General features: G+C 41.5%; 2 long non-coding RNA genes across 5 annotated transcripts in view; one reads left to right on the forward strand and one right to left on the reverse strand.

Annotated features, from left to right (window-relative positions):
- LOC307212006 overlaps positions 1–24,954 on the forward strand; it is a 70,324-nt gene that overhangs the window by 8,523 nt on the left and 36,847 nt on the right. The window lies entirely within an intron of this gene.
- Positions 1,020–23,702, reverse strand: LOC307212029. Of its 4 annotated transcripts, none has more exons than XR_013836743.1 (4): positions 22,899–23,701; positions 19,620–19,689; positions 12,340–12,513; positions 1,020–1,173 (listed from the first exon to the last, which is right to left on the reverse strand). It is a non-coding gene; the product is annotated as an uncharacterized lncRNA (long non-coding RNA). The 4 variants fall into 4 exon arrangements; XR_013836744.1 differs by lacking the exon at positions 1,020–1,173 and adding an exon at positions 20,212–20,313 and having other exon boundaries at positions 12,238–12,513; positions 22,899–23,702; XR_013836745.1 differs by lacking the exon at positions 1,020–1,173 and having other exon boundaries at positions 12,238–12,513; positions 22,899–23,700.

The raw sequence follows: 24,954 nt of genomic DNA on the forward strand, positions 1-24,954 counted from the left end.
TGTCTGGCCTTGGCTGGATTTGGATGTAACACTAAAACATATTTTAATACTATGAGAATGAGCCTTGGGCTTATGCGCTTCCCACTTCCTTCTGCTGTGAGGAAATTGGAAGTATTCATTTAAATTATCAGCTAACTACAGTTTATTGTGGCATCCAAAGTGGGACAAACATGGGATAGATTTTTTTTAAGGCCAGTAACAACTGTGGTTTCTGACACTATGCATAAAACATTGCAATTCCCAGTTTGGACAAAACAACAAAGTGCAGTTAATTGAAAATAGAAGTGAGTATTGGTGCTTTCATTCTACAAATAATTTCAACCACGGTTTGCATTCTGTAGCCTTCGCAGATGCCCACAGTTCAGTTTAAGCCTGGGGAAGACAGGGTCCTCTAGTATAGCTGAAGTTCAGAGGGTATAGACATGGAAGATGCCTCAGAGTCCTCCATAAGCAACTTGTGGTTCTCTGAAGAACAGGATATAAGTACAAGAAAGAAACAAATACAGTCAAGCCTATGACTACCAGATTTAATCTCTTGATAATTATTCAGCCCAGACACTGAGGTCCAGCGCCGAGGGTCTTCTGGCAGTTCCCTCACTGCGAGAAGCCAAGTTACAGGGAACCAGGCAGAGGGCCTTCTCGGTAGTGGCATCCACCCTGTGGAACACCCTCCCACTAGATGTCAAAGAGAAAAACAACTACCAGACTTTTAGAAGACATCTGAAGGCAGCTCTGTTTAGGGAAGCTTTTAATGTTTGACAGATTATTATATTTTAATATTTTGTTGGAAGCTGCCAGAGTGGCTGGGGAAACCTAGCCAGATGGGTGGCTAGGTAATAAAAAATTATTATTATTATTATTTATTCAATATAACATACTAGAGTTTGGACCTATAGTAAAAAGAAAGACCAGCCATGTAGTTCAACCACTATAACACCTTAAGAATGTTTATCTTTATTACTTATCTTTTCATATGAATATATGTCAAGTTAACTATCTCAAATAAATCTTAGCAATGCCTGAATCATGAACAGCAGTAAATGACATCTGTGCCAGATGGCAGTCAGCATTCATGCTTGTTTCCACTTTGGCTTGTATCTCTTTCCACATCTTGCTTTAGTCTTTGTTAATTTGCATTGCAAAAATGGCAGTGCCTGTGTAGGTTGTAGCCACCTGAAAGGATTGTTAGGTTAGTTAACCATTGTTACAAAGCAGCCCATGTTGGATTATAACCTATGATTACTCAAAGTTCTCCATCCTGCCTGCCTCTGCTGTCTTGTAGAGTACTCCCAGAGAAACGTGACTTTAATGGGAATGCAGGAATGTCGTTCTTTTCTTATTGTTGATAATCCCTGTCTTATGGGCCTTGGTCTAACTGGTACAATAAAACGTTATAGAGGAGAATTACTAAAGCTGATGTATTGCCACATATAAATTATTAGTTTCAGTAGTACAAAGCCATGCCCACCAAAGACTCAAGAAATGTAATATATCTGCACACACAAAAAGACAGACAGACACACATAGATGGATCAAATTTCTAGCTCAGTAAATCTGATAACCAAAACTAGGATTATTGTTGTTGTTAACTCAATGTGTTGCTCTCTCTTCAATATTAGGTCCCAGGGCAGGTTACAACAATTTAAAACTTAATATTAAAAATAGTTAAAGCAAATTAGTCACAGTCAGGTAAGCCGTGAAAACACATATCTTAGGTGTTGAAAGCAAGGGTACAGAGGTATAGTTAGTTATAGTACAACGGAAAATATATCTTGAAGGTGACAGACATATCTTTTGGGAGAGGTAATTCTGCAGCCTAGGAGCTGCTGCAGAGAACACCCTCTCTCGGATTGCTTCACCCAACTTCTGAGGGTGGTGAAATTACCAAGAGGATCATCTCTGCTGTTTTTAACACTTGAGAGGGTTTGTAAGAAAGGCAGTTGTCTGTCAGATTATGGTAGATGAGGGCTAATGTCCTATAAACAGTTATATGGAGTAAGCACCATTGAATGCAAAACCTTTTTCTGAATAGATTGCCCTGCTGTAGTTTGCTGATGCTAACATTTTTTATTTGGAGGACTGGAACTCCAAAACGTAGTGAGGTGATATGAAGAATCTGTGTGGAAGTATATCCTAGTGATATTTACTCAATTCTAATGTGATAGAAGGAATGAACAGGGGTCAAAAAACGTTGAACAAAGGGTGTACAAAGTAGCAATTGGCAAGGTGGGGCAGGACAAGGGTACTTCTCTGACCTCCCATCCCCACAATTGCGGTTTACTTAGGGGGGGGATGCAGCAGTGAGATTGGGCAATGAAAACACACCTGTATTCAAAATTATCAATGGAGAAACAAACCTGCTTTCCCAAAAGACTGGACTTTTTGTGATAATGAAAGCAATGGGAAGATGCAATGGGAAGTGTGGGGTAACACTTGCTTTGATACAATGTTGTCTTGCTTCCCCGCAAACAAATTGGAGTGGCTGCTCATTAAATTACCTGTGTGAATGCTCAGTAAACAGGTTGTCTGGAAGTACCCAGGAAATACCAGTTGTTGGAGAGAGTAGGCTCTTGCCTTCAAGTTCTGCTTAGTGGCTTTTTGGAACTTTCAGGTTGACTACTGGGGAAACCAGGATGTTGAATAGATGGACTCTGGGCCGGGCCAGTCCTACCATTTGGTAGAGTGAGGCATCTGCCTCAGCCAGCAGCTTTGGGGTGTCACAAAATGGCAGCAAACAGTTAGTTATTTAATTTGTTCTTATTGTATTTTTACTGCCAGAGAAGTGGTGCTTATGTGATTTTTCTGCCTCAGGTGTTTTAGCAACATCATCCAAAACTGGTTTCAAGAGAAATTTGAGAATATGAGAAATGTAGCAAGGAAAATAAGAAGGAGGAAAGAGAATGAGGTGGTGAGGCAATGTGGGAACCAGGAGGGGATGTGATACTTAACAGAAACAGAACAAAGGTATTAATCAATTTGTGCGAGTCCACAGGTTTTCGTAGTTTTCCTAACCAACCGTCCTGATTAGCAGATTCTAGCAGATGCCAGCAGGGAAATTATCCTCCTCCCCTACCACAAAACATGAGCCGTTTACAGTAGTACACTTTTTCCCTTAAGTTCTTAAAAAAAAAAAAATACAATGCAATCATTTTCTGAAATAGCTTTAGAGATAATTAGAGCTTGCTGACAGATGTCATACCCGTATTTATCATTAATACTAAAAATAATGCTTAGCTTCTATAAAGTACTTTAGCACATCATCATCCCCCCCCCGCAATGTGTTGAATAAACATTTGCAAATGATTCCATTAGTTCCTGATTATTATAATTATGAGTGGACAGTAATGGCGAATATATGCCCAATCCTTTCTTTTCCTTCATCCCTGCCCCATCATTCTCTCATTCATTATATATATAAACACACTCCCACAGTTAGGATTTTTACAATCAAGCGGTGTATAAATTTTATGAAATAAACTCTGATTTCCACAGTTGCTTTTTTTAGACAGATAGCAGGACTCCTCCTCCTTTCAAAAGATTTCATCCCTTGGCCACGGGCTTTAACACACCACTAAAAGATCCACTGCCTATCTCATTGCTTAATTATAACGTGGCTGTGGACCACAAGGAAGAGCTCTTGGCTCTCATAAGTCACACTGGAGTGCTCTGTGTTAAGAAGGCTTAAATGGAACTACTGAAGATTTTCTCCTGGTGCAGGAAATCCACCAAAAGCTTAAAGCCAGTATTACTGCCTTTATAGTGTTTTTGTTCTCCTTTCATACAAAGATAAGATAGCATATAAACCTCAGGGCAGCCAAGGGCAGAGTTTCGGTTGTCCCAAACCATTGTCTGATTTGTTGGTTAGATTTACTTAATAATTCTTTACAAGCATTACAATAAGCTTTAGTTATTGACTGTGCCATAAATAAAGCCCCACTGGATAATGGAGGAAAAATGGTGGCTCACAGAACAGGTGTGTGTGTCGGAATACAGTCTTGCTGCTGAATGCAGTCTGAGGGGGAAAGGGGCACAGCACCCTTACAGGTGGACATTCCTAGAAATTATTGGAAGCCCAGAAAAAGGGAGCGAGCACTACGGCTGCACTGTTCAGCCACATAACTATTGAAAGGTCAGCAGTACTCAGCACAGGTTGTCGACATCATCTGCCTGTGGTGCACTGGACACCACTGGCCATTCAACAATCACATGCTCTGATGGCACTGATGTAGCTAATCCTCAGCCACTACTCCACAGGGGTAGCCAAGCACCATGTCATGATGCCCCACAAGCCACCACTATACTGTAAAACCACATACTGTTGTTTTAGCATTAATCTGGCCAGTTGATTTGTTACTTCATGGCTATTGTACTCTTTTTCTTACTTTTCTGACTGCATCCATGTGAAACTCCTTTGCAGTATCCCGTTTTATCAGAGTGTATTGTTCCCCAGCCTGATCCAGGAACAGGGGTGACTATTTGTAACCCTGAAAATTAACCAGCATCTGTGCAAATCAGGTGTTCAGAATGGAGGCTTGGTTGAGTGCCCTCTCCCTGTGAAATAGTTGACTGGTCTGATGGCAAGTTAGGGCTGTGCATACACAAGTGTGTATCACGTTCTTGAAACAAATACATGTTTCTGGTTGCATGTATCCTGCAGATGTGTATCCTACAGATGAAGCCATAGTATCAGCCATAGTTGTGGATCTCTGCTGCATGTATGCATTTTGGGCAGTGCACATGCGTTGATCAACAACACATAGAACCTAAAGTGGCCTTAAGTCTCAAAAAGTCACATGGTTCCAGTAGTTTATACTTTAAAGAAGCGTATTTCACGAGTGTTGTGAAAAACCTTTGAGACTAGGCAAATCTAATTGGGGGGGAAGCACATTCAGAATAATAATAATAATAATAATAATAATAATAATAATAATAATAATTTATTATTTGTACCCCGCCCATCTGGCTGGGTTTCCCCAGCCACTCTGGGCGGCTTCCAACAGACATGAAAAATACACTAAAATGTCACATATTAAAAACTTCCCTGAACAGGGCTGCCTTCAGATGTTTTCTGAATGTCAGGTAGTTGTCCATCGCCTTGACATCCGATGGGAGGGCATTCCACAGGGCGGGCGCCACCACCGAGAAGGCCCTCTGCCTGGTTCCCTGCAACTTGGCCTCTCGCAGTGAGGGAACCGCCAGAAGGCCCTCGGAGCTGGACCTCAGTGTCCGGGCAGACCGATGGGGGAGGAGACGCTCCTTCAGATATACTGGACCGAGGCCATTTAGGGCTTTAAAGGTCAGCACCAACACTTTGAATTGTGCTCGGAAACGTACTGGGAGCCAATGTAGGTCTTTCAAGACCGGTGTTATATGGTCTCGGCGGCCGCTCCCAGTCACCAGTCTAGCTGCCGCATTCTGGATTAGTTGTAGTTTCCGGGTCACCTTCAAAGGTAGCCCCACGTATAGCGCATTGCAGTAGTCCAAGCGGGAGATAACCAGAGCATGTACCACTCTGGCGAGACAGTCTGCAGGCAGATAGGGTCTCAGCCTACGTACCAGATGGAGCTGGTAAACAGCTGCCCTGGATACAGATTTGGCCTGTGCCTCCATGGACAGCTGTGAGTCCAAAATGACTCCCAGGCTGCGCACCTGGTCCTTCAGGGGCACAGTTACCCCATTCAGAATAGTGTGTTAAGCGTCTGAAACCTCTGGTTCATTGTCATTCATTGCTGTTGAACGAAATGAAACAAGGAAGAGAAACCAAGGGTTCTGCAAAGTTTTTTTTCCTTAGAAAAAATACACACACACACACACACAAAATTGAATTTAAAATTGCAGAGACATATTGTAACAGCTTTAAGACACTCCTGGGCATGTTTTAATGGTCCATTAATATACACCTCAGGCGGCTGAATGTGTGCGGCTGCACATCCACGACGGGTATTAATGAACCACTAAAACATGCCCCGCCGTGTGCTGGTGCTGTATGGCAATGCTGCATTATCAGTAAGGAATAAAAAGTAAGTTAAAAAGACTTCGAAACGCCACTGATTTTAAAGAAATCCTGATGAATTACCTTTATGTCTCTGTGCATACGCACGCGAGTGAAGTGGATTGCTCAGATATTGAAATAAGTCCTCTCTCTTTAATAAAGAAATCAGCCAATGGCAGGAAACTATTATTCTGTCTGTTATGCCCAGGCATGCTGCAAACTATTCCACCCCAAAGGAGTTCAAGCCTTGTTGAGGGTTTCTGTCAATGCACTATCGACAGATAGGCAAAATGTCGGAAAAACCGAGAGGAAGAGAAATGAGTGGAAGTCAGGCAGGAGAAACAGGAGGCGAGATTCTTATTCAAGATCAGACTAGACCCAGGGTGAAGTAGCTACCTCCCAGCCTCTGTTACTCCCATCTGTAAAATGGCAGTAATAAGAACATGAACATGCCAAACTGCCCCATTGTGCTAAATAACAACATATATAAAAACTTTATAAATAATAAAAAAATGCTGTGTTTTTGTTTTAACTATTTTTTGGGGTGATTTTATCCACTATGTTTATCTTGTGAACCACTCTGATAAATAAAAAAAGTTACAGGACAACAGAAACACCAGACATCTAGAAGGAAAGAACCACATTAGCTACTTGACTCTAACTTACAAAAGAGACCTTTATCTCAGGTCTTGGAAGATTAGGTCTATTCTGTGACCCATTGTCTCATTCACGAGTAAAAATTTCCCTTATATTAGGGAATGCCCTTCCATCTGCCATATGTGAAGCAGCAACCACTAAGATGCTTCAGACATCTTGTAAAGATGTTTTCCCAGACTTACACGTAACTCATTAGATAGGACCATGTTTTATGTATTTGATTCCCCTAAATTCTGTTCTTTCCAGTAGCACCTTAAAGACCAACTAAGTTAGTTCTTGGTATGAGCTTTCGTGTGCATGCACACTTCTTCAGATACACTGAAACAGAAGTTTATACATGACAAAGCCATTTTTCACCTTCTCACCCCTTGCTTTTTCCTGTAAGACCTATTGCAGTCGTTAAGAGTCGTCAACAGGCTCATCACAGCTATCTGCCAATCACCCAATCCCACCACCCTTCTGAGTAATACCCCTCCCCACCTTCTCACTATATAGAAGGGTCTGGTGACTTCTGTTTCAGTGTATCTGAAGAAGTGTGCATGCACACGAAAGCTCATACCAAGAACTAACTTAGTTGGTCTTTAAGGTGCTACTGGAAAGAATTTTTTTTATTTTGTTTTGACTATGGCAGACCAACACGGCTACCTATCTGTAACTAAATTCTGTTGTTGTTTTTTAAAAAATATGTTTTTATATTTCTGGGGGTTTGGCTTTAGGCTGTACTTTTGATAATTTTGTTGGTTGTTAAGTGCTTTATAAATGCTTTAAAACAAATAAATAAAATGCATAAAAAATTAAACCAAGTTCTGTCTTGCTCGCAGAATTGCAAAGCTAGCTTTCATAATGCCATTGTTAGGAAAATGTAGCTAGTAATTAATTGCTCTTGCGCCTTTGAGAGAGGCCACTGTTTTTGACTAGCCCCCTCCAGGCCAGTCCATCAAAGTGTGTGTGCATTTGCATCCAGCTACAGAATGGATGGCGCTGTGGGTTAAACCACAGAGCCTAGGACTTGCCAATCAGAAGGTTGGCGGTTCAAATCCCCGTGATGGGGTGAGCTCCCGTTGCTCGGTCCCTGCTCCTGCCAACCTAGCAGTTTGAAAGCATTTCCGTGTGCTGCTCTGGTTCGCCAGAAGCGGCTTAGTCATGCTGGCCACATGACCCGGAAGCTGTACCCCGGCTCCCTTGGCCAATAAAGCGAGATGAGCGACGCAACCCCAGAGTCGGTCACGACTGGACCTAATGGTCAGGGGTCCCTTTACCTTTACCTTACAGAAGACAAGGATTGTTTAAGTACAAGTGATTCCATAGGAAACAAAGGGGAGACCTGAGGTACATTTGGCCACTTGTCTGTAGGCATTGTGTGTATTGATTAGAGAATGAAAATTGGAAGCTGGCCAATATTGCCCAATGGACAAATCTCCAATTTTGCTCTCTGGGGCCAGTCCTACTGTTAGGCAGAGGAAACAACTGATTTGAGGTATCATGAAAAGGCAACAAATTGATAGTTACTTAATTTATTACTGCATTTCATGTTTTAATTGTTGTCAAAAGGGAGAAGAGTTGCTTGTGGGATTTTCTGCCTCAGGTGTCAAAATACATTGTCTGGCTTTGGGCACTAAGAACTTTGACTTGTTGTGGGTGGTGATAACATTATTTGCAGCTCAACCTCAGGCAGCAAACTGCCTTGAACTGGCATGGGTGTCTCTGCTGCTGAGCAAAGTCAGTGATTAATGAACAGCTACTGGAATGAAAATGCTGCTCTATCAGGAACTAGCGGACAGCTCTCCCCCCCCCGCCCCCGGATTTGAAGAAGGGACAGGAAAGGGAGGAGTGATGCAATGAGAAAACTGTAATAATAATAGAGGGAGAGAGAGGGTGATATAAACTCCATTTGGCCAAACCTCCCTCACTTAATGCTTCTCTAGTGGAGTAATAAGATACCTTCAGCGTTATAAATAGTAGCACAGATGTTGACAGAAAAATGCTCCCTTAATTACCATACAACTGCTTTACTTGAGTGAACCGTTTAAAGCGGCCTCCAAAGGAAGCTCACTCAAGCAATTCCGCAGATTACAGCTAATGAACAATATTTCCTCGCTCCTATTTAGTGCTCATTAAAATGTAAAAGTCTTTCATTTTCAACAGGCACACAATAAATAATTTCTCCCCCTTCTCTCTACTCTTAGGAACAAGGCTAAAGGAAGGAGGGAAAGAGGTTACGAAGTGGGATTGGGAGCTAAGGGGCCAGATATGTGCACTGGAAAGCAGTGATCCATTAATTGAGGACTCCTCCCCACCCTTAATGTTGTTGCAGTGCTGGAGATGTGGCCTGTCTGAGATTCAAGTGTGCAGGCAGTTCACAAAGCATGACTGGATAGTTAAGAGCAGGGGTCAGCAAACTTTTTCAGCAAGGGCCGGTCCACTGTCCCTTAGACCTTGTGGGGGGCTGGACTATATTTTTTTTGGGGGGTGTGATGCTAGAGCACCACGAGCCCAGGTGGCTGTTTACCTGTGTCTTGCAAGCGGCAGGGGCTACAGGCGGCGGTGGAGGGATGATGAGCGGCGTGCGAAAGGGCTCTGGATACGGGCTGCTTAAAATGGCAGCTGCTCAAGCGCTGCTGCTGCTGGCACACCAACAAAGCCCAGCCCCCTTCCTCTAGGCAGGGCAGGGACAAGCCAGGAAGAGGGAGGGAGGAGGTGCTGCTGCTGCCGCCGCCGTGTGAGGGAGAGGGAGGGAGAGGGAAAGAATGCGTACGCTGGCGATCCATGCAGCGATTCCCGGACCGTCTGCAGGCCGGATCCAGAAGGTAATTGGGCCTGATCCAGCCCGCAGACCTTAGTTTGCCTACCCATGGTTTAGAGGGCTATTCCATGTCCAGTGACTGGGGTTGCCATGTCGTCTTTTTCTGGGGTAAAATTTCTGTCCAGGTGGATTTTTTAAATTTGCCAAAATGTCTCTGGCTATACTATCAGGATGAGACATAGGCATAACTGGTGGTTGAATATTTGCTTTCCTCCTCTCTTCTGACGTCCCCTCAGCAATATAGCACAGCTTCTATTGCCTACATATAGGAGGGGTATTTAAAATGAGAGTCGTCATAGCGCCCTGAAGACTATATTCAAGGCTGTTCCCATCCACCCTCTTCACATAATTCTTAAAACAATTCTGTGATGCAGAGGTTAGGCAGAGAAAACATGGCTGGTTCAAGACCCTCCTGCAAACATGGTGGCCAAGTAGCAATTTGAATCTAGTTTCCCTTTCACTCCTCCAAGTTCCAGCCCATCAACCCCTCACCCTTAAACGGCATTCACTCTGTAATCTACTACATATTTTGGAAAGTTGTTTGTTTTATGAATGTATCTGGACTCTGCTTAACAGTCCCCTCAGTGCCTTGTACTTGCACATCTCAAGTGAAATACTGCAGGGAAGCCACAATTTCAATGCATGGTGTAATTGGTTTGAGCAAGGGAAATGACTATATGATATTTGTAGGTCTACCACCCTAAAATCCATTTTTAGATGAAGGTGTTGTTTATATTTTTAGGAATAAGTAAATAAATAATGCAAGGAAAATGATTTGCAGAGAGATGTATACATTTGAATGTTAGCATTGCCAGATTTCCAGCTGGTCTCTGTAGTGTCGGTTCACTTGTGCTGGTTATTAGTGAGTGATCATGCTCCTTTCTATCCTGTGGAAAAGTCACCTGCTGATCACTGCTTTTAAGGCACAGGAACAGGTCATGCCTGTTTGTTTTAACTAGGTTGACCCTAGTTAACATTGTGGTGATTGATTAACCATTTTAACTACTTTAAAAAAAAATTAAGTTGCAATCATATGCTCATTTACTTCAGAGTAAATCCAACTAAACTCACTGGAGCTTATTTCCAATTAAAGACGCATAGGATCAGATAGCAGATATGTAACGTTGAATATGTGTTCACTATTTAAGTAGACCCTGAAAGAATTGGCAAGGAAAAATACTTGAAACAAGTGCGGGGAGCTACAAACAGGTTCTACAAATCAGGAACTAATAGATTGGCCTGCTCTTATGCAGCCTGATAAGCAGATGTTAGGAAGTGAAGATTTTCAGAGCATGGAGGCAAACATGTCGAGAGCTTCAGATCAAACTGCTCTTAAAAGAAGAGCTAGGATGACTGGATGAGAAGTTGGCAATCCTCATTGCACAAAAAATTATGGATGCTCCCATCCCTCTATTTTTTTTTTTAAATTTCCCCCCTCACTTTGTGCCTTTCCCAGCTGCTTTCCCTTCCTTTAGCCATTTTCTCACATTGTAAGAAAAATAAACGCCAGCACTGAGTCTATATTGCTTATTATTACATTTACATCTCACCTTTTCTCCAAGGTGCTCAAAGTGGCATGCACCCAACTCCCACTTTCCATTTCACCCTCACAGCAACCCTGCAAGGTAGGGTAGCCCAGTAAGTTTCGTGACTGAGTAGGTGTTTGAACCTGGACCAGGTCTCCCAGGTCCTAGTCTGGCACTCTAACCACTACACCAAACTGGCTAAAGAGCTGCACACTCTTGCTTCATAGGCCAGTTCTATAACATTCCCCTTTGCTGAAGCGTATTCAGTGTGTGGGGGGTTTGTTTTTAGTTCCCTCTAATTCCTTCCTCATCTAAACAAGGCAAATCTGGTACTGCTTATTTGCTGTGCGGCATTACAGTACTGGTGTTTTCACCAGGCTGTACTTGGCTTTTAACTAAGGTCATTTGGAAATGGTCTTCAACACCCAGCTCCTTTGCTTTTTAATGCTTGCCAATTTAGCGTTGTATTCAAAGTGATTAATTAGTTTGTGGTGAAGGTTTATTAGGTAATCTTTCTGTCAATCAACATTCAGTGTGATCTCAGTGCTGAGCAGAGAACATCAAGTGATTTTATGAAGATGGAGGAAATGATGTTTTCGTTGCATACAAAAACGGAGACACATGCAGCGGTGGAGGGCGGGGGGGGGGGGCGCAAAATCACATGAAAGGCTCAGAAAGGATTTTCCTCCTTTAGAAGCAGGAGAAAAGGAACATTTGTTTTCTGTTTGTATTAATTTGACCTTCCACAAGATTTTATCCATCCGATTCTCAATTGGTTTTTACTTTGTACACAAACAGACGAATTCTAACTATAGAAAGCCAGAGTAATTAGGCCAACATAATTTACCGTACTCCAGTGGAAGGTACCCCTATTCCAGACTTCATTCAGGACCTTCTGGGAGGGGCTACTGCTGGCTGAGCTGGTGGGAGAGTGAGGGCCTAGGTTTTGAGGATTGGGCCCTAGGTAACATGACCAAGGTGTACATAAGTCCCTCTCTTTCCACCCCCACCCTGCCCCCAGAACACCCCTTTGGGGGACTTAATCCTCTGTAAATTACGCAAACCTAAATTCCACTGGCTCAGCCGAGATGAGAGACTTATGTCAGTGAATCCCCCTGCTCAAAAAAACCAACAAAACTTATTTCATGTGAGACCTTCCACTTTTGAATTTTCTTATAAACCAGATTGACCAGTGATACTAGGAAATGATAATGATAATAATAATAAGGAATAATTTTATTATTTATATGGTGCCCAACTGACTGGGTTACTGTGAGCGGCTTCCAACAAATTGAAACACAGTGATACACCAAACATTAAAAACTTCCCTATACTTCCGTTATCTTCTAAAAGTCAGATACCTTCTGCTGTGACTCTGCTTGTTTGTTGTTTGATAATCTGGAGCTATCGATTTGTAGGCACCAGTAGTGCATCTGTTCTCCTACTGTGTTGCACTCTGGTCTAAAGGAGAAAAGTGGGGAGGGGTGGTCCTATCTTTGGACATCCTTGGATGTTCTTCTAGGCAAGCAAAATCCCTGCATGAAGCAAAGAGGCATATCATTAGAGAAGGGTTCTTGCTTAGCCATTTTCTGACATTCTACTTTTTTCTATGTGGTGAGTTCTGAATACACACCAACACAAGAGCATTCAGTCAAGCAGTCTCCTGCCTACAGGATGGCCCAGACTCTATGTAAGCCCCAGACTGTAAACTCATAGGGTGCGTGTAAAGGACAAAACAGAAAAGGGCAGGGAACAGAAATCATCAGATCCAAATGTGTGAGCGTATTCCATAAATGCTGCCCCTATATTCATGCTTATTCATGTAAAACAAGCTCCAATGCCCAGTGATATGGGTTGTAATGTTTTCTGTTTTTATTGGAACAATGAATAGATACCAACTGCAAACAAATATTAGGCAAGCATGGCAGTTCAAAGTGTTCAGCTTTTGGCTGTTTACTAAATACAATTAAAACACACGGGCTATTTTAGACTACATCAGTGATTTTCTGTTGCATACCACTCTATGCAAATTGCATAGGAAAATTTCCCAAATATTTTCTGATACACATTTTTTCAGGAAAATCACTTCACTGCCAGTGCATTTAAATGCATATATAGCAGAAATTAACTGGTGATTGTTTTCATCTTCATTCTTGCTAAATTTCTGCCTGCCATGCATAGCAGCCTTTCCAAGAGGGGAGAAAATCAGCAGCTTTAGGTATTTACAGTTAGATGACTATTACATTTACCTTTACAAAAGCTTTGCAATAAAAGAAGTGAGTTAACCCAGTGAGACACACATGCAGCTTCTAACACTGAATGGGCTTATTACCAGAGCAGGAAAAAGCAGGGAAAATATAGAACTAACAGTCTTATTGCTCATGTGTATTAAGACCAGGACTGATAAAAGCAAATACATTTTCCTTTTTAGATTCCTTCATAAAGATGTACCACAGACAGCATGTTGTCCCTGGGTAGGCAGGAGATGTTGCTACTCCTTGCATGCCTGTAGTAGATAGATGGTACGTATGGCAATCTAACTGCAACATCCTGCCTGAATATGAACAACAGATTTGTCAGTGTGTGACAGGCTGACAGCCCAGCTCCCAGCTGCTTGTCCACTGTTGTTAAATCAGTACCTTGTCTAAGTGTTCACCAAAGAGGCAATCTGCTTCCTCCATTCGTACAGGCAGGTTGCCAGTTAAAAACAAGTAATGGCTTTAGGCTGCAGTGCCATAATGCATTGAAAAGATGCAATCTAAACCTTTGTGTGCTCCTTAGGCAACACATAGCAGCACTGGAAGTTCAAACTTTTTTTTTTCAAAACAACAAAGACAAGTCTAAATGGAATCAATGGAAGGCAACCATGAGAATTTAAAATCAGTGATTTAACTAATCGAGGAGAGAAAGTACAGTTTGATTTGGAATTGGGAAAAGAGCCATATCTAATGTCAGTAAAGGATAAATTGCATTCTTTGTGAAATGATCATTGTGTATAAAAATTAGTTCTAGTCTGGAATGTGGCATGCTAAGCTTAAACTGGAAAAAAAATGTAAAATACAAAGTGGATCATGCAGTTACATTAAATTTGGGTTGACACAAAATTACTTGCTGTTTTCTGTGAACATTTTTTTTTGCAATGACATAAAGCACTTTTTTTTCTGGTGCCTTTTGACAATCCTTGCATAAATGTTCGCTCATTTCTTGAAATTGCTTTCACTTTCAGTGTTGCTCATTTGCCTTCAGTGATGCCAGTCTGAAGCTAAATCTGATTGGCCATGATCATATTTCCTAATGCCCAGTGATGTCATTATGTCAGACATAGCAATATAACATTCTTTTGTTCTCTGATTAGGTGGGATCATTCCTGTGCTGAATTTAGGGAAATAAATGGGTGTGGACAAGGGGGTGGACTTTGGTATTTCAAATTGCAGCAGCGCCCTGTCTGAGGCCAAAATTTGGCACCCCAGCACTTCTCATCTGCTCAATTCACTATTTCATAGCTGCGACGCCCTGCAGCGCCCCCTAGGCTTAGTGCCCACTGCAGCAGAATCAGTTGTGCTGCCCTAAATCTGGTGAGCAAGCAGCAGCTAGTGGAGAAATCAATACTGATGAAGCAATACTCAAAGGGAACAAAAATGGAATGATCATGCAAAGTTTTACAGGAAATTCAGTACTTTCACAATTAAAGTGGGATTTCTATTCCATGCTTTAACAAGTTTTGATCCAAAAATATCCAGTGCAGCTTTTTAAAAAATGTTGTCTCTCTTTGGCCTCAAATGCCTTTAAAATTCAGAATGGAAGCATTGCTGAAACTATGCTCACGATATATTGGGAAAATATAAGTATACAAACCAGTCTCAAAATGTGAGATGCTACTAAAATTTGTTAGACAAGACCCATTGTGGCAGAACTCCATACGTGGCTGTAGCACGTCATTCAAAGGCAGCCACAAAGCAGCCCTTGACATAATGATCAATTATTGGAGAACCAAGAAGGATTTACACCATAGATTGCAACATCTCATTCTTAGCTGTTATGGTCCATTGAGTCATAAATAAGATATATTTAAGAGTCCCTAAGTACACATTTTTACAACAGACCCTGTTGGCTCAAGAGGAGCCACTAAAAGCTATTGAACCAATAATCACCACAGTCTTCATTCAGATTCACTGTAGATTGTAGGATTTACCACGGCGTTAACAGGTATCCTGGTATTAGCTCTGTGTTCAGTTAGATGGGCATGGCTTAGCTTTCAGATTTGCATCTCCATCATCATTGGAACACTATAAAATACTCTATTGTGCTACAAGAGATTTTTCGTAGTCTGCAATGTAGCATCGGAGAAAGAAGAAGAAGAAGAAGAGTTTGGATTTGATATCCCGCCTTTCACTCCCTTTAAGGAGTCTCAAAGCGGTTAACATTCTCCTTTCCCTTCCTCCCCCACAACAAACACTCTGTGAGGTGAGTGGGGCTGAGAGACTTCAGAGAAGTGTGACTGGCCCAAGGTCACCCAGCAGCTGCATGTGGAGGAGCGGAGACGCGAACCTGGTTCACCAGACTACGAGACTACCGCTCTTAACCACTACACCACACTGGCTCTCGCTGGATTTTCTCGCTGAATGGTAAAGATGGCCCTCTCTTTTCTAATAAATTTTCAGCTGCTATTAATAATAACTATAAAGTCTGAACTTAAGTAACTCACACTCTTCCTTGCCCCAGATACTACAACAATACATTCAGTATTTAAAGTTTCCTTCAAAGCTCTGTTTGTTAACAAAGTGATTTAGATGTAAACTCAAATGAAATTCATAAGGCTTCTATGCAATATTTTGCAATAAAAAAAAAATCTGTTGAGGTTTTCCACAGAAAGAGAACAACTAAAATGAGCATGAGGCTGGAGATGCAGCATCTCTTTACTTACGTTTCGATGTAGGGAATAATTTGGCCATTCACTGTAATTAGGTGTTTGCCTTAGAATCAATGTGAATTAAAATTGATTTTGTGTTGTACTTAATTTGTACAATTTAGACCTCCAAATTGTTTCTTTTTAGCCTTTTCTTTCTCTCCACCACCACTCTGGAAATTCCTGGCTTCTGTCCTCCTTCAGCATTTTGATGTAAAGTTCTGAACAGCTGGCTACTTTTCTTGTTGTTTGGAAGTTTTATCTACTGAGCTGCTACAGCTGTCTCTGAGTCTACAGCTTGCCACTGAGTTATCCCTGTATTTGCTGTGTAAGGCAGGCATATGTGGAACAGCCAATAGTGTAACGGAAGAGAAACACAAGAAACCCACTTCTGGCGCTTTTCCCAGGCCATTTCTAGTGTTCTTGCTAGCATGTAGAACAGGCAGCTTTCTGTTTTAAAAATTCCAGCCTTCTAGGTAGGAGAGGCACTGAGACTAGGAATAAAAATCTGGAGGGTCCAAGCACAGGGTCCAAAAGGTTACTGGGTTTTCATACATAAACACTGCCAGACCCGACAGAGCAATTGCATGGGCCAGTTGGCAATTGTCATGATGGGTCAAGAACAGGGATAGGGAACCTGCAGCCTTTCAGATGCTGTTGGATCCAACTCCCATCAGCCCCAGTCATCATGGCCAGTAGTTAGGGATGCTGGGAGCTGAGCCTGTCAACTTATGGAAGGCTACAGGTTCCCCACTTCAGGTCAAGAAGATCCTAATAGGCTTCAGTTATGGGTGTGCATGTGGCAGCCCATCAGTGTGCAAATTGTACTCCTCTTGCATAGCAGTTTCCAAATGGTTGGGCAACTCTGCACATAGAAAGCAATTTTACGTGTGGCACTTTCCCTCCATTGAAATGATTATGGGAGCTCTTGTTACCAGCGAGATATTGGTGTGTGGTGGACTAGAACATTCCTCCCTGACCTGATGCATTCAAAACATTGTTGGACCAGAACTTCCATTATTCCTGACCATTGGCCATGCTGGTTGGGATTTTTGGGAAATGGAACTCAGAACTTCTGGAGGGTACGAGGTTGGGGAAAGCATGCGTATTAACCCCCCCCCCCCAAAAAAAATGTATGTTCAGAATTCTTATCCATTTTAGTGGATTGCAATCTACAACTGTGTAACCACTTGGAAGCAAGCCCCATTGAACCCAATGAAATTTCTAAGTACTTGTAGACATATATAGGATTGTACTCTTAGTTACTGAATGGTTTCACGACACTCTAGTGGAGAAGGCATAATACACAAATATAATATTAAAAGCAAAATTTTTTTTCTGAAATGGTATTTATACCAGATGAAACTCTGATTCACTAAATAACAACTTGCTGGACTGATAATAGTATAATAAGAAATAGGAATATTTTTTTCTTCTGTTTTTCTTCTCAGAAATCCTTTTTATTTTTAAGCAGATAATTTTACTTATAGCTTCACAGCAACCCAGATTTAGAGATAATTTCCTGTGAGCTTGATATTATGAATCCTATTTAAGTATGCTTAAGATCTCTCACTTAGAGTTAAGTGGCAGAAGAAAAGGCAAAATTGTCTTTGCAGATGTTGAGAAGAAATTCATTGCAGGCAATCATCGTTTAATATCCAGTGCTGACTTTTTGAACAAGTGCTTTCGCTAAATGATAAATCAAATGAGTTGGCACTAACAATAATCTCTTAGAATATGAATGAGAAAAGCAAGAATATTAAAACAATAGAAACATTAACACACAAAACCCAGCCATTAGGAAAGGAATGGCATTGGGAAAATTAGCTGTTTCTTTTAGTGCATCTTTCTGCAACAATGCCTGGAGCACACACATTCTTAGTGGGATTCTTAGCATGCGCATTCATGCATGTAAATGAGTGTTGTCTGTACAACTCCCCAACTGGCCAACCCAATCCAATAGGTAGGGCTATGTGCACTGCTTGGGGGGGGGGTTCATTTTTTAAATATCTACTAATTAAGTTAGCCAGGATTGGATTCATTGCTTGCCCCTGCCCTTCTATACTAAGCAAATGATTGGTGGGGTTTCAGCATTGCTGTTGTTTTTCATAAAACAACAACAACATACATTTGTTTTCTAGCCCATATCCAAAAACCTAGTAGCACTCATTTTGAGAATCCCGCTCTTAAGAGCAACTTGCCTTGCTGACAAATCACGTTTCCCCTGGTGCAAGAGACAGCAATGTGTGTCCCCAAATGGAGGGTGGGATTGTTGGGTGTCCAACAGGGATTAGTGCAAATTTCTCTGAGCTGGAATGTGCATAGACTTGCACATATGTGGGCCCCTAGTCAGATTTATATGTTGGATCCAGAACTCTCCAGAGTTCTCCAAAAGTTTTTAGATGGTTGAAAAACAAAACTCACAGGAAATTTCTCAGAGAATTCCTTTCCAATGAATTTTGATTAGTTGTGCCAAACATTCTTCCACTTAGTGACACAGTTTGTGTGTTCACTAAATATTCTCTCTGTGTGTTTGTACATGTGTGTGGAAAAGAGTCGGAAAAAAGAAAAGGAAAAAAAAACAGATTTGTCACGTAATGTTCAAATCTTTTATTTAGAAGCCCCCAAAACACCTTGCTCTGAGAAGGGCTTCTCCTATTCTTCTTCCTCCTTAAATTTATTTACACTCTGCCTTTGCGCCTGGGTGCTTGGCGCTTTCTCAGTGCCTATGCAAGCTAGCAGGGAAGTGGAGGTAGGCAACTAAACGGATGGGAACTGAGCTTATTCCAAGCTGTCCCCACACACCATCACCCAGCCACTGTGATTACGGGGCCTCCAGCTAATGCCAGTTGAAATAGGATTCATCTACCAATCCCGTCAGCTTCTGTACATGGTATTGGAGAAGTGTATCACTTTGTCCTTAATCTCAGGCAGCAAGCTTTTTGGGACCAGCCCTTCTTTCACTGAATAATAACGCAAATAATCTACTTGCCACCATGTGGTAGTTTTCCCCAGAAAGAGGAAATGAGACTAGACAACAGCATGGAGGTGTTAAACTCACTGCACTGTTTCCTGTATGTGACAGTATAGTCTAGGCCAGGCCTCAAGAAAAGCCATGTATTGATTTGGTTGTCCAATTCAGGAGGGGGAGCAAGGTTACCTCATTAGCTACACACCGCTTTGGATAAAAGATTTAAAATGATACCAGTCATTTATAATATTCACCTGCATCAACCTCAGGCTTATTATAACTATAATCTAACCTGTAATACCTGACCTAAAACTGTAAATCTTTAAGTGATTACATGGTCAGGGAAGTTCAGGCAGATATAATTTAATCATTTCAGAGCAGATTTAGCTGTAGGCTGGTTGCTTAGGCTGCTGGCACCTAGTCATATTTATGACACATTTAAATAAGAATAGCCAAAAAATGAATCAGACTTGACTTTGATGCAGGTAAGCATTTAGCAACTGCCTAATTGTATTTATCCGTGACAGAATCACAATAGAATGTCTTTATTAGATCTCAGTTCCAGAACATGGTGTACTTCTGCATCTCTCCTGGACCCTGAGCAGACCTGCAGGAATGCTGATGAATTTTGTTGCCGCTAGAGTTTAGAATAATAATAAAACATACTTAATCTGGTCTGGATTTTGCTGAACATGCTCTAAAATAAACCAAATGTGGGGCCATGCTTAATTCAGATGGTCTAAAAATAATAATGCAGGAAGTACCTTGACCCTGTCCTCTGGTTCCACATTTCACGAAAATGACTTTTCTCGTTGCAGTTGCTGTCTTGGGTTTCTTTGAGAGGAAGGGTGGGATGTAAATTTAATAATAAATAAAAAAGAAAGAGTTTACTTTACTTTATTTTATTTTATTGAAGATTCTTATATTTGTTAAGGTTTCTTCTATTTTATATGTTAAGATTCTAATGCGTTCCATTAAAAATGACTCCAAAGCAGTTTCTATACAATAATTCAAAAATATTAGCAAAATATAAGATTCAGTTAAAACATCAGCAATAGGCCAACAACAAAAGTTAAAAGGATACAGTTAATATGATGCAGATAGAGACTAATTCTGACAATCCAAAAGACTGATAAATCAGGAAAGGCATGTGACAGGATCCTATCAATGTTGTGGCATTTTGTGCCCTTTAAGCACATGATAGGGAGCTCCACATCTGGGGTGCCACTACAGATAAGGCCCTACAGGTCTCTCCACATGTTGGTGAGACAATGAGCAGAGTCCCTCTCCCAGCCACAGAGCATGGCCTGGCTGATGTGGAGAAATGTAGTGCAGATTCCGCTGGACAGGTGTTACCTGTCAATGCACGAAAGTGACAGTCCTCTTGTGGCTGCATTCTGTACTAATGTTTCCAGACTGTCTTCAAGGGCAGCTCAATGTAGAGTGCCTTACAGTAGTCTAAATGGAAAGTGATCAAAGCATGCAAAATTTTACTGGAGAGCACAGTAACTGTTTTTCCTGCTGTGAAGAATAACAATTGTGCAATGTAGTTCAGAGATCCCTAGGCTAATATAGCTCATGTGGTAAAGTATGTGACTCTTAATCTCAGGGTCATGGGTTCGAGCCCCACAGTGGGCAAAATATTATTGCATTTCAGGGGGTTGGACTAGATGACTTTCATGGTTCCTTTCAACTCTCAGTGAAGTATACTGTGTGAGGTGTTCATTTGTTTTTTTTAAAGTGTGGTGACATTTTTGCTGGTGCCATCTCTCACCACTCTGTTGACAAGGTGCTCCTCCATGGGCTTCTGGTGGGGCTGGGCACCACAAAAACACACACATGTAAACCTGCCGTTTTGTGAGAGTCTGGTATGTCAGAAAACATGTATCTCAAAAACACTAGCCATGTTGGCTGTGCTTTACCTTCACAGCTGGAGGCAGCCAGGCTGCCAAATACCAGTTGCTGGAACACAGGAGGAGAGACTGCTATTGTGCTTATCTTCTGTTTGCTGGTTGGCCTGACTACACTGGCTGCCAATTAGTTTCCACTGTCTGAGACACTTCCTTGAGGCTCGGAGGGTGGCAACTCGAGAACTCAAGGCCTATTCAGTGGTGGCTCCCAGTTTGTGGAATGCTCTCCCCAGGGAGGCTAATCTGGCACCTTCATTACATATCTTTAAGTGCCAGGCAAAAACATTTCTCTATAATCAGGCCTTTGGCTGATCAAACATTCTATGGCCTTTTACTTGCGTTTGTGGGAGAGAGGTTATTGGGTTTTGGTTTTTTTTTGTTTTTTACCGTGTATTTAGTGTTTTCATTTTGTATGTTTATGTTGTGAACCGCCCTGTGATCTTCAGATGAAGTGTGATATTGTACAAATGTAATACATAAAAAATAAAATCATAATAATAACAATAGAGGGAAAAGCCACCATCTCCAGCATGGATTCTGTCTGGGAGCAATAGGAGCTGTTGTCCCAGGACAGACCATGAAGACTATCTAGTGCGTGACAAATCAACTAAGAGCCAGCATAGAATTATTTTGAATCCCATTGTGGTGACCCCTTATTTTATATTATTTCACTCTCACACGGTATTTGTGAGACATCCATCATCCAGTAAGCTTTGTGATAAAACAGAAACTTAGACGTGGGTCTAGTCACAACTCTAAAGAAATAGAACTATTAATGCTGGCAACATTGGGTCTCTGAAGGATAGATTCTACGCTTGTAAAGTGATGCTTGTCAGTTAAGAAAATACTTATTTGAAAAGGCTTGTGAGTAACGTTAGTGCCGATGTGTATTATTTAACCACATGCAATGGTCACCATCCACTGGAGATTCGTTTCAGCAACTGCATGCCCAACTATTTATATTCCTTTAAAGCGGGCATGTGCAGATGTTCCTGGTGGATGGTGCTCCTTATTTATCACCAACAGAAGAGACAGCCCAATATTTCATCTGATGAGCTATTATGGCTTTAGTGAACCATTCTTAACCAGAAGCCTTTAACACTGTCTGGGGTTGTCTTTAATGCTTTTCACACATTTTCTGAGTTTTAGCATCTGACTTAAGTCTTCTGTTCAAAAGACTGGGCATAAAAACTGGTATAATGGAACCACTATTATTTTTTTTATCACCACCGCCTTTGTTATTGGAGATCTAATGACAACAGCTCTGTCTGCATCTCAAGTGCCCGACTTGCGGAGGGGACAGAGGCTCTTTCTGTGAGCCTTTAATGTCAAATGTTGAGCTGCTTCCAGAAATAATGCACTTTTAGCAATGGTAAGCCCGATATTTTTAAGAGGGCCACTGGAACATTATTGCTTAAAACATTATTTTAGGAGACTGGGAGAGGGTAGGTGGAATCCCTACTCCCCCCCCCAATCCCCTTTGTTTTAAATACCTTCCTTGTTACAAATTTGCTAGTTATGAAAAAGAGTGAGGAAAAATGCTATTTGCTTTTGGTAATCGGATTCAGTGGCATCTAATCCTATATCGTATTTATGGCTGTGCTAGCTATTCAAAATTAAAATGAACCTTTCATCCATGTGTATCATAAATGGGCATTTATCAGGATTATATGATTTTGCAATCCATCTGAATATGTAACCGGAATTTGTTTTCTTTCCGTTTCACTATGTAATTACCATGCGACAATAACAAAAGTGACATGTTTGAAGAACAGATAAAATGCTGTAAATTGGCCAGTAATGGTGATATTTCCTCATCTTCTGAAAAACCCATTTATTCTCTCTCTCGACAAATCAAGGCATTGTCAGCCCGCACTCATCTTGTGGCCGGAGGGGCCCTACCAATTTCTAGATGTAAGTGAATACTGGAATGCAGATGAGGCCTACTAACTAAGGCTTTCAACTCAGGCAGCTGGTCTTAGCTTGCCTCAATTTCTAAATCATCCATAATGGGGCCAGGACCTCCGAAGCACTAAAAAGAGCGAGCTGACATGCTGGACAAACTGTTAATTTTTTTTCCTGAAGAAGCTGCTATATTGCACATCTGTCACTGCTATGCAGACAATTACTCACAGAGTGGGAAAAAATCTGCTGCTTGTTTCTAGTGTAGTTGTTAACTGACATACTGGCGAAATACAATGGTTTAGGAGAGGCATAGAGAGGGTTTCCCTCCTCCCTTTTAAAAAATTCTCCTCAGTTGTTGCTTTTTCCATTTTGAATGCTTCTGTATTCTGGAACATTCCACATATGTAAAAGCCCAACACCAACGCTTTAAACAATAGTCACAGAGCTGTTTAAAAATGTTTGGGGTTATCAACCTCAGCTTTCCCTCTCTAAACATTCACATCATGCAATAGTCATTATTGGCGGTTTTTAAAATAACTGTATAATTTTTGAAAGGCACTTCGGCATACAAAGCTTTGAAATTCCAATTGACTGAGGGTATTTACTGTAAAAGACATATTTTGTCAATAATCTCCTTAATTTGAGATAACTGCTAAATCTTTATTACATAAGTAGATATTTTTATTGTACTTAAAAATAGGTTGGTATTTAAAAATTGAACAGGGTAGTAAATAATCTAGCCATGTTATTCCTCCACCCCGCCCACATAGCTAATGGGGAGAGATTAGGGTTTGAATAGTCCTTTACACATGGGAGAAATGAACTTATAGGAGATAATATGGCAATTTGAATGTGGGATAACTGGAGGATCTTCCATTCAGTTGTTCATTGATTTCAACAGCAAGGAAGGTGGGCAAGAAGAACTGATGGTGGCAAGAGATGGAGAGAATCCCCTGTTCCTGTTCCTGATCTGTCCCTGAAGTTAATCACAAGGAAATGGGCTTGAAGGGCAGAAACACTGGAAAGATGTGCTATATTCATTGGTAGGGAAATGAGTCAAAACATTCCAATTGCAAGCCAAAGCATAGCACTGTAAAGAAATCATGCACACTGAGTTTCATTGAAGCTTTTATTATAAGCATCCTGACTCCCCCCCCCCCGAAAAAAACCCTACTTCACAGGGTTATGGGATAACTTCACAGGGATAACTTTGTATGTTTCTCTGAGCTCTCAGTGGAGAAAGGGAAGATAAAAATGTAATGGTGTATAACATCTATGTGTGATGTCTGCACGTTCGTTTTACAATTAAAAATTAGAACATTGTGCAGCTGGAAGCAAAGCCCTGCCTGACAAAAGCCAGCACAGCTGTAAAGGTCTTGCTCCATTTGGACTGAAATCAGAATTTCACGCTGGTTCTCATTCTGAGTTAAGTGGGAAGTTAAAGTGCCTAATGCCACCGCCGATGTGTTATCAGTAAGGTACAGTGGGGGTATTTCACAGATATGGGAAAACTGTCCCCCCCAGTGTTGTTGGACTGCATCTCCCATTGGCCATCCCTAATCATTGGCCACTCTGGCTGGAACTGAGAGGAAATGGATTCAAGCGAAAACTGGAGGGCTGCAAGTTACCCACCCCTGCTTTTAAGGGAAGGGTGTTGGACAAAGGTGGGCAGCCAGATGTTGTTGGAGTAGAATGACCACCATCCTTGACCAATGACCATGTTAGCTTGAGGCTTGTGGGAGTTGCAGTCTGACAACAACTAGAGGGCACCACATTGGCTGCTCCTGGTATAAGGGGCTGGAGCATATGGCTCCACAGACTACTACCAAGCAACTCATGGTTCACCATGGCAATCCACAGTAAAGCAATCAGCCTTTGGCACCAGCCCAGCTCCTGTCAAAATTATAAAGAACTGAAGGCTGTTCTTGTAAGCTACCCTGTGTACTATTGCAGCACTGCCTATCTGTTGAGTCAGAGCTCAGCTTGGTTAGTCACATGATTAATAATAGAAAGTTAACCAAGCCAAACAAGTTCAACCAAGATGGGAATGATAGAGAAATATCCCCTAGTACAGGCATCCCTAACCTTCGGCCCTCCAGATGTTTTGGACTACAATTCCCATCATCCCTGACCACTGGTACTTTTAGCTAGGGATCATGGGAGTTGTAGACCAAAGCATCTGGAGAGCTGCAGGTTGGAGGTGCCTGCCTTAGTAGTAAATAACCAGAATGAAATAGGGGGAATCAGTGCTTTTTTTCCTTTAAAAATGTTTAGGGGTACTCTC

The sequence above is a fragment of the Podarcis cretensis genome (assembly GCF_951804945.1).
Source record: "Podarcis cretensis genome assembly, chromosome: 3".
Taxonomy (NCBI): Eukaryota; Metazoa; Chordata; class Lepidosauria; order Squamata; family Lacertidae; genus Podarcis; species Podarcis cretensis.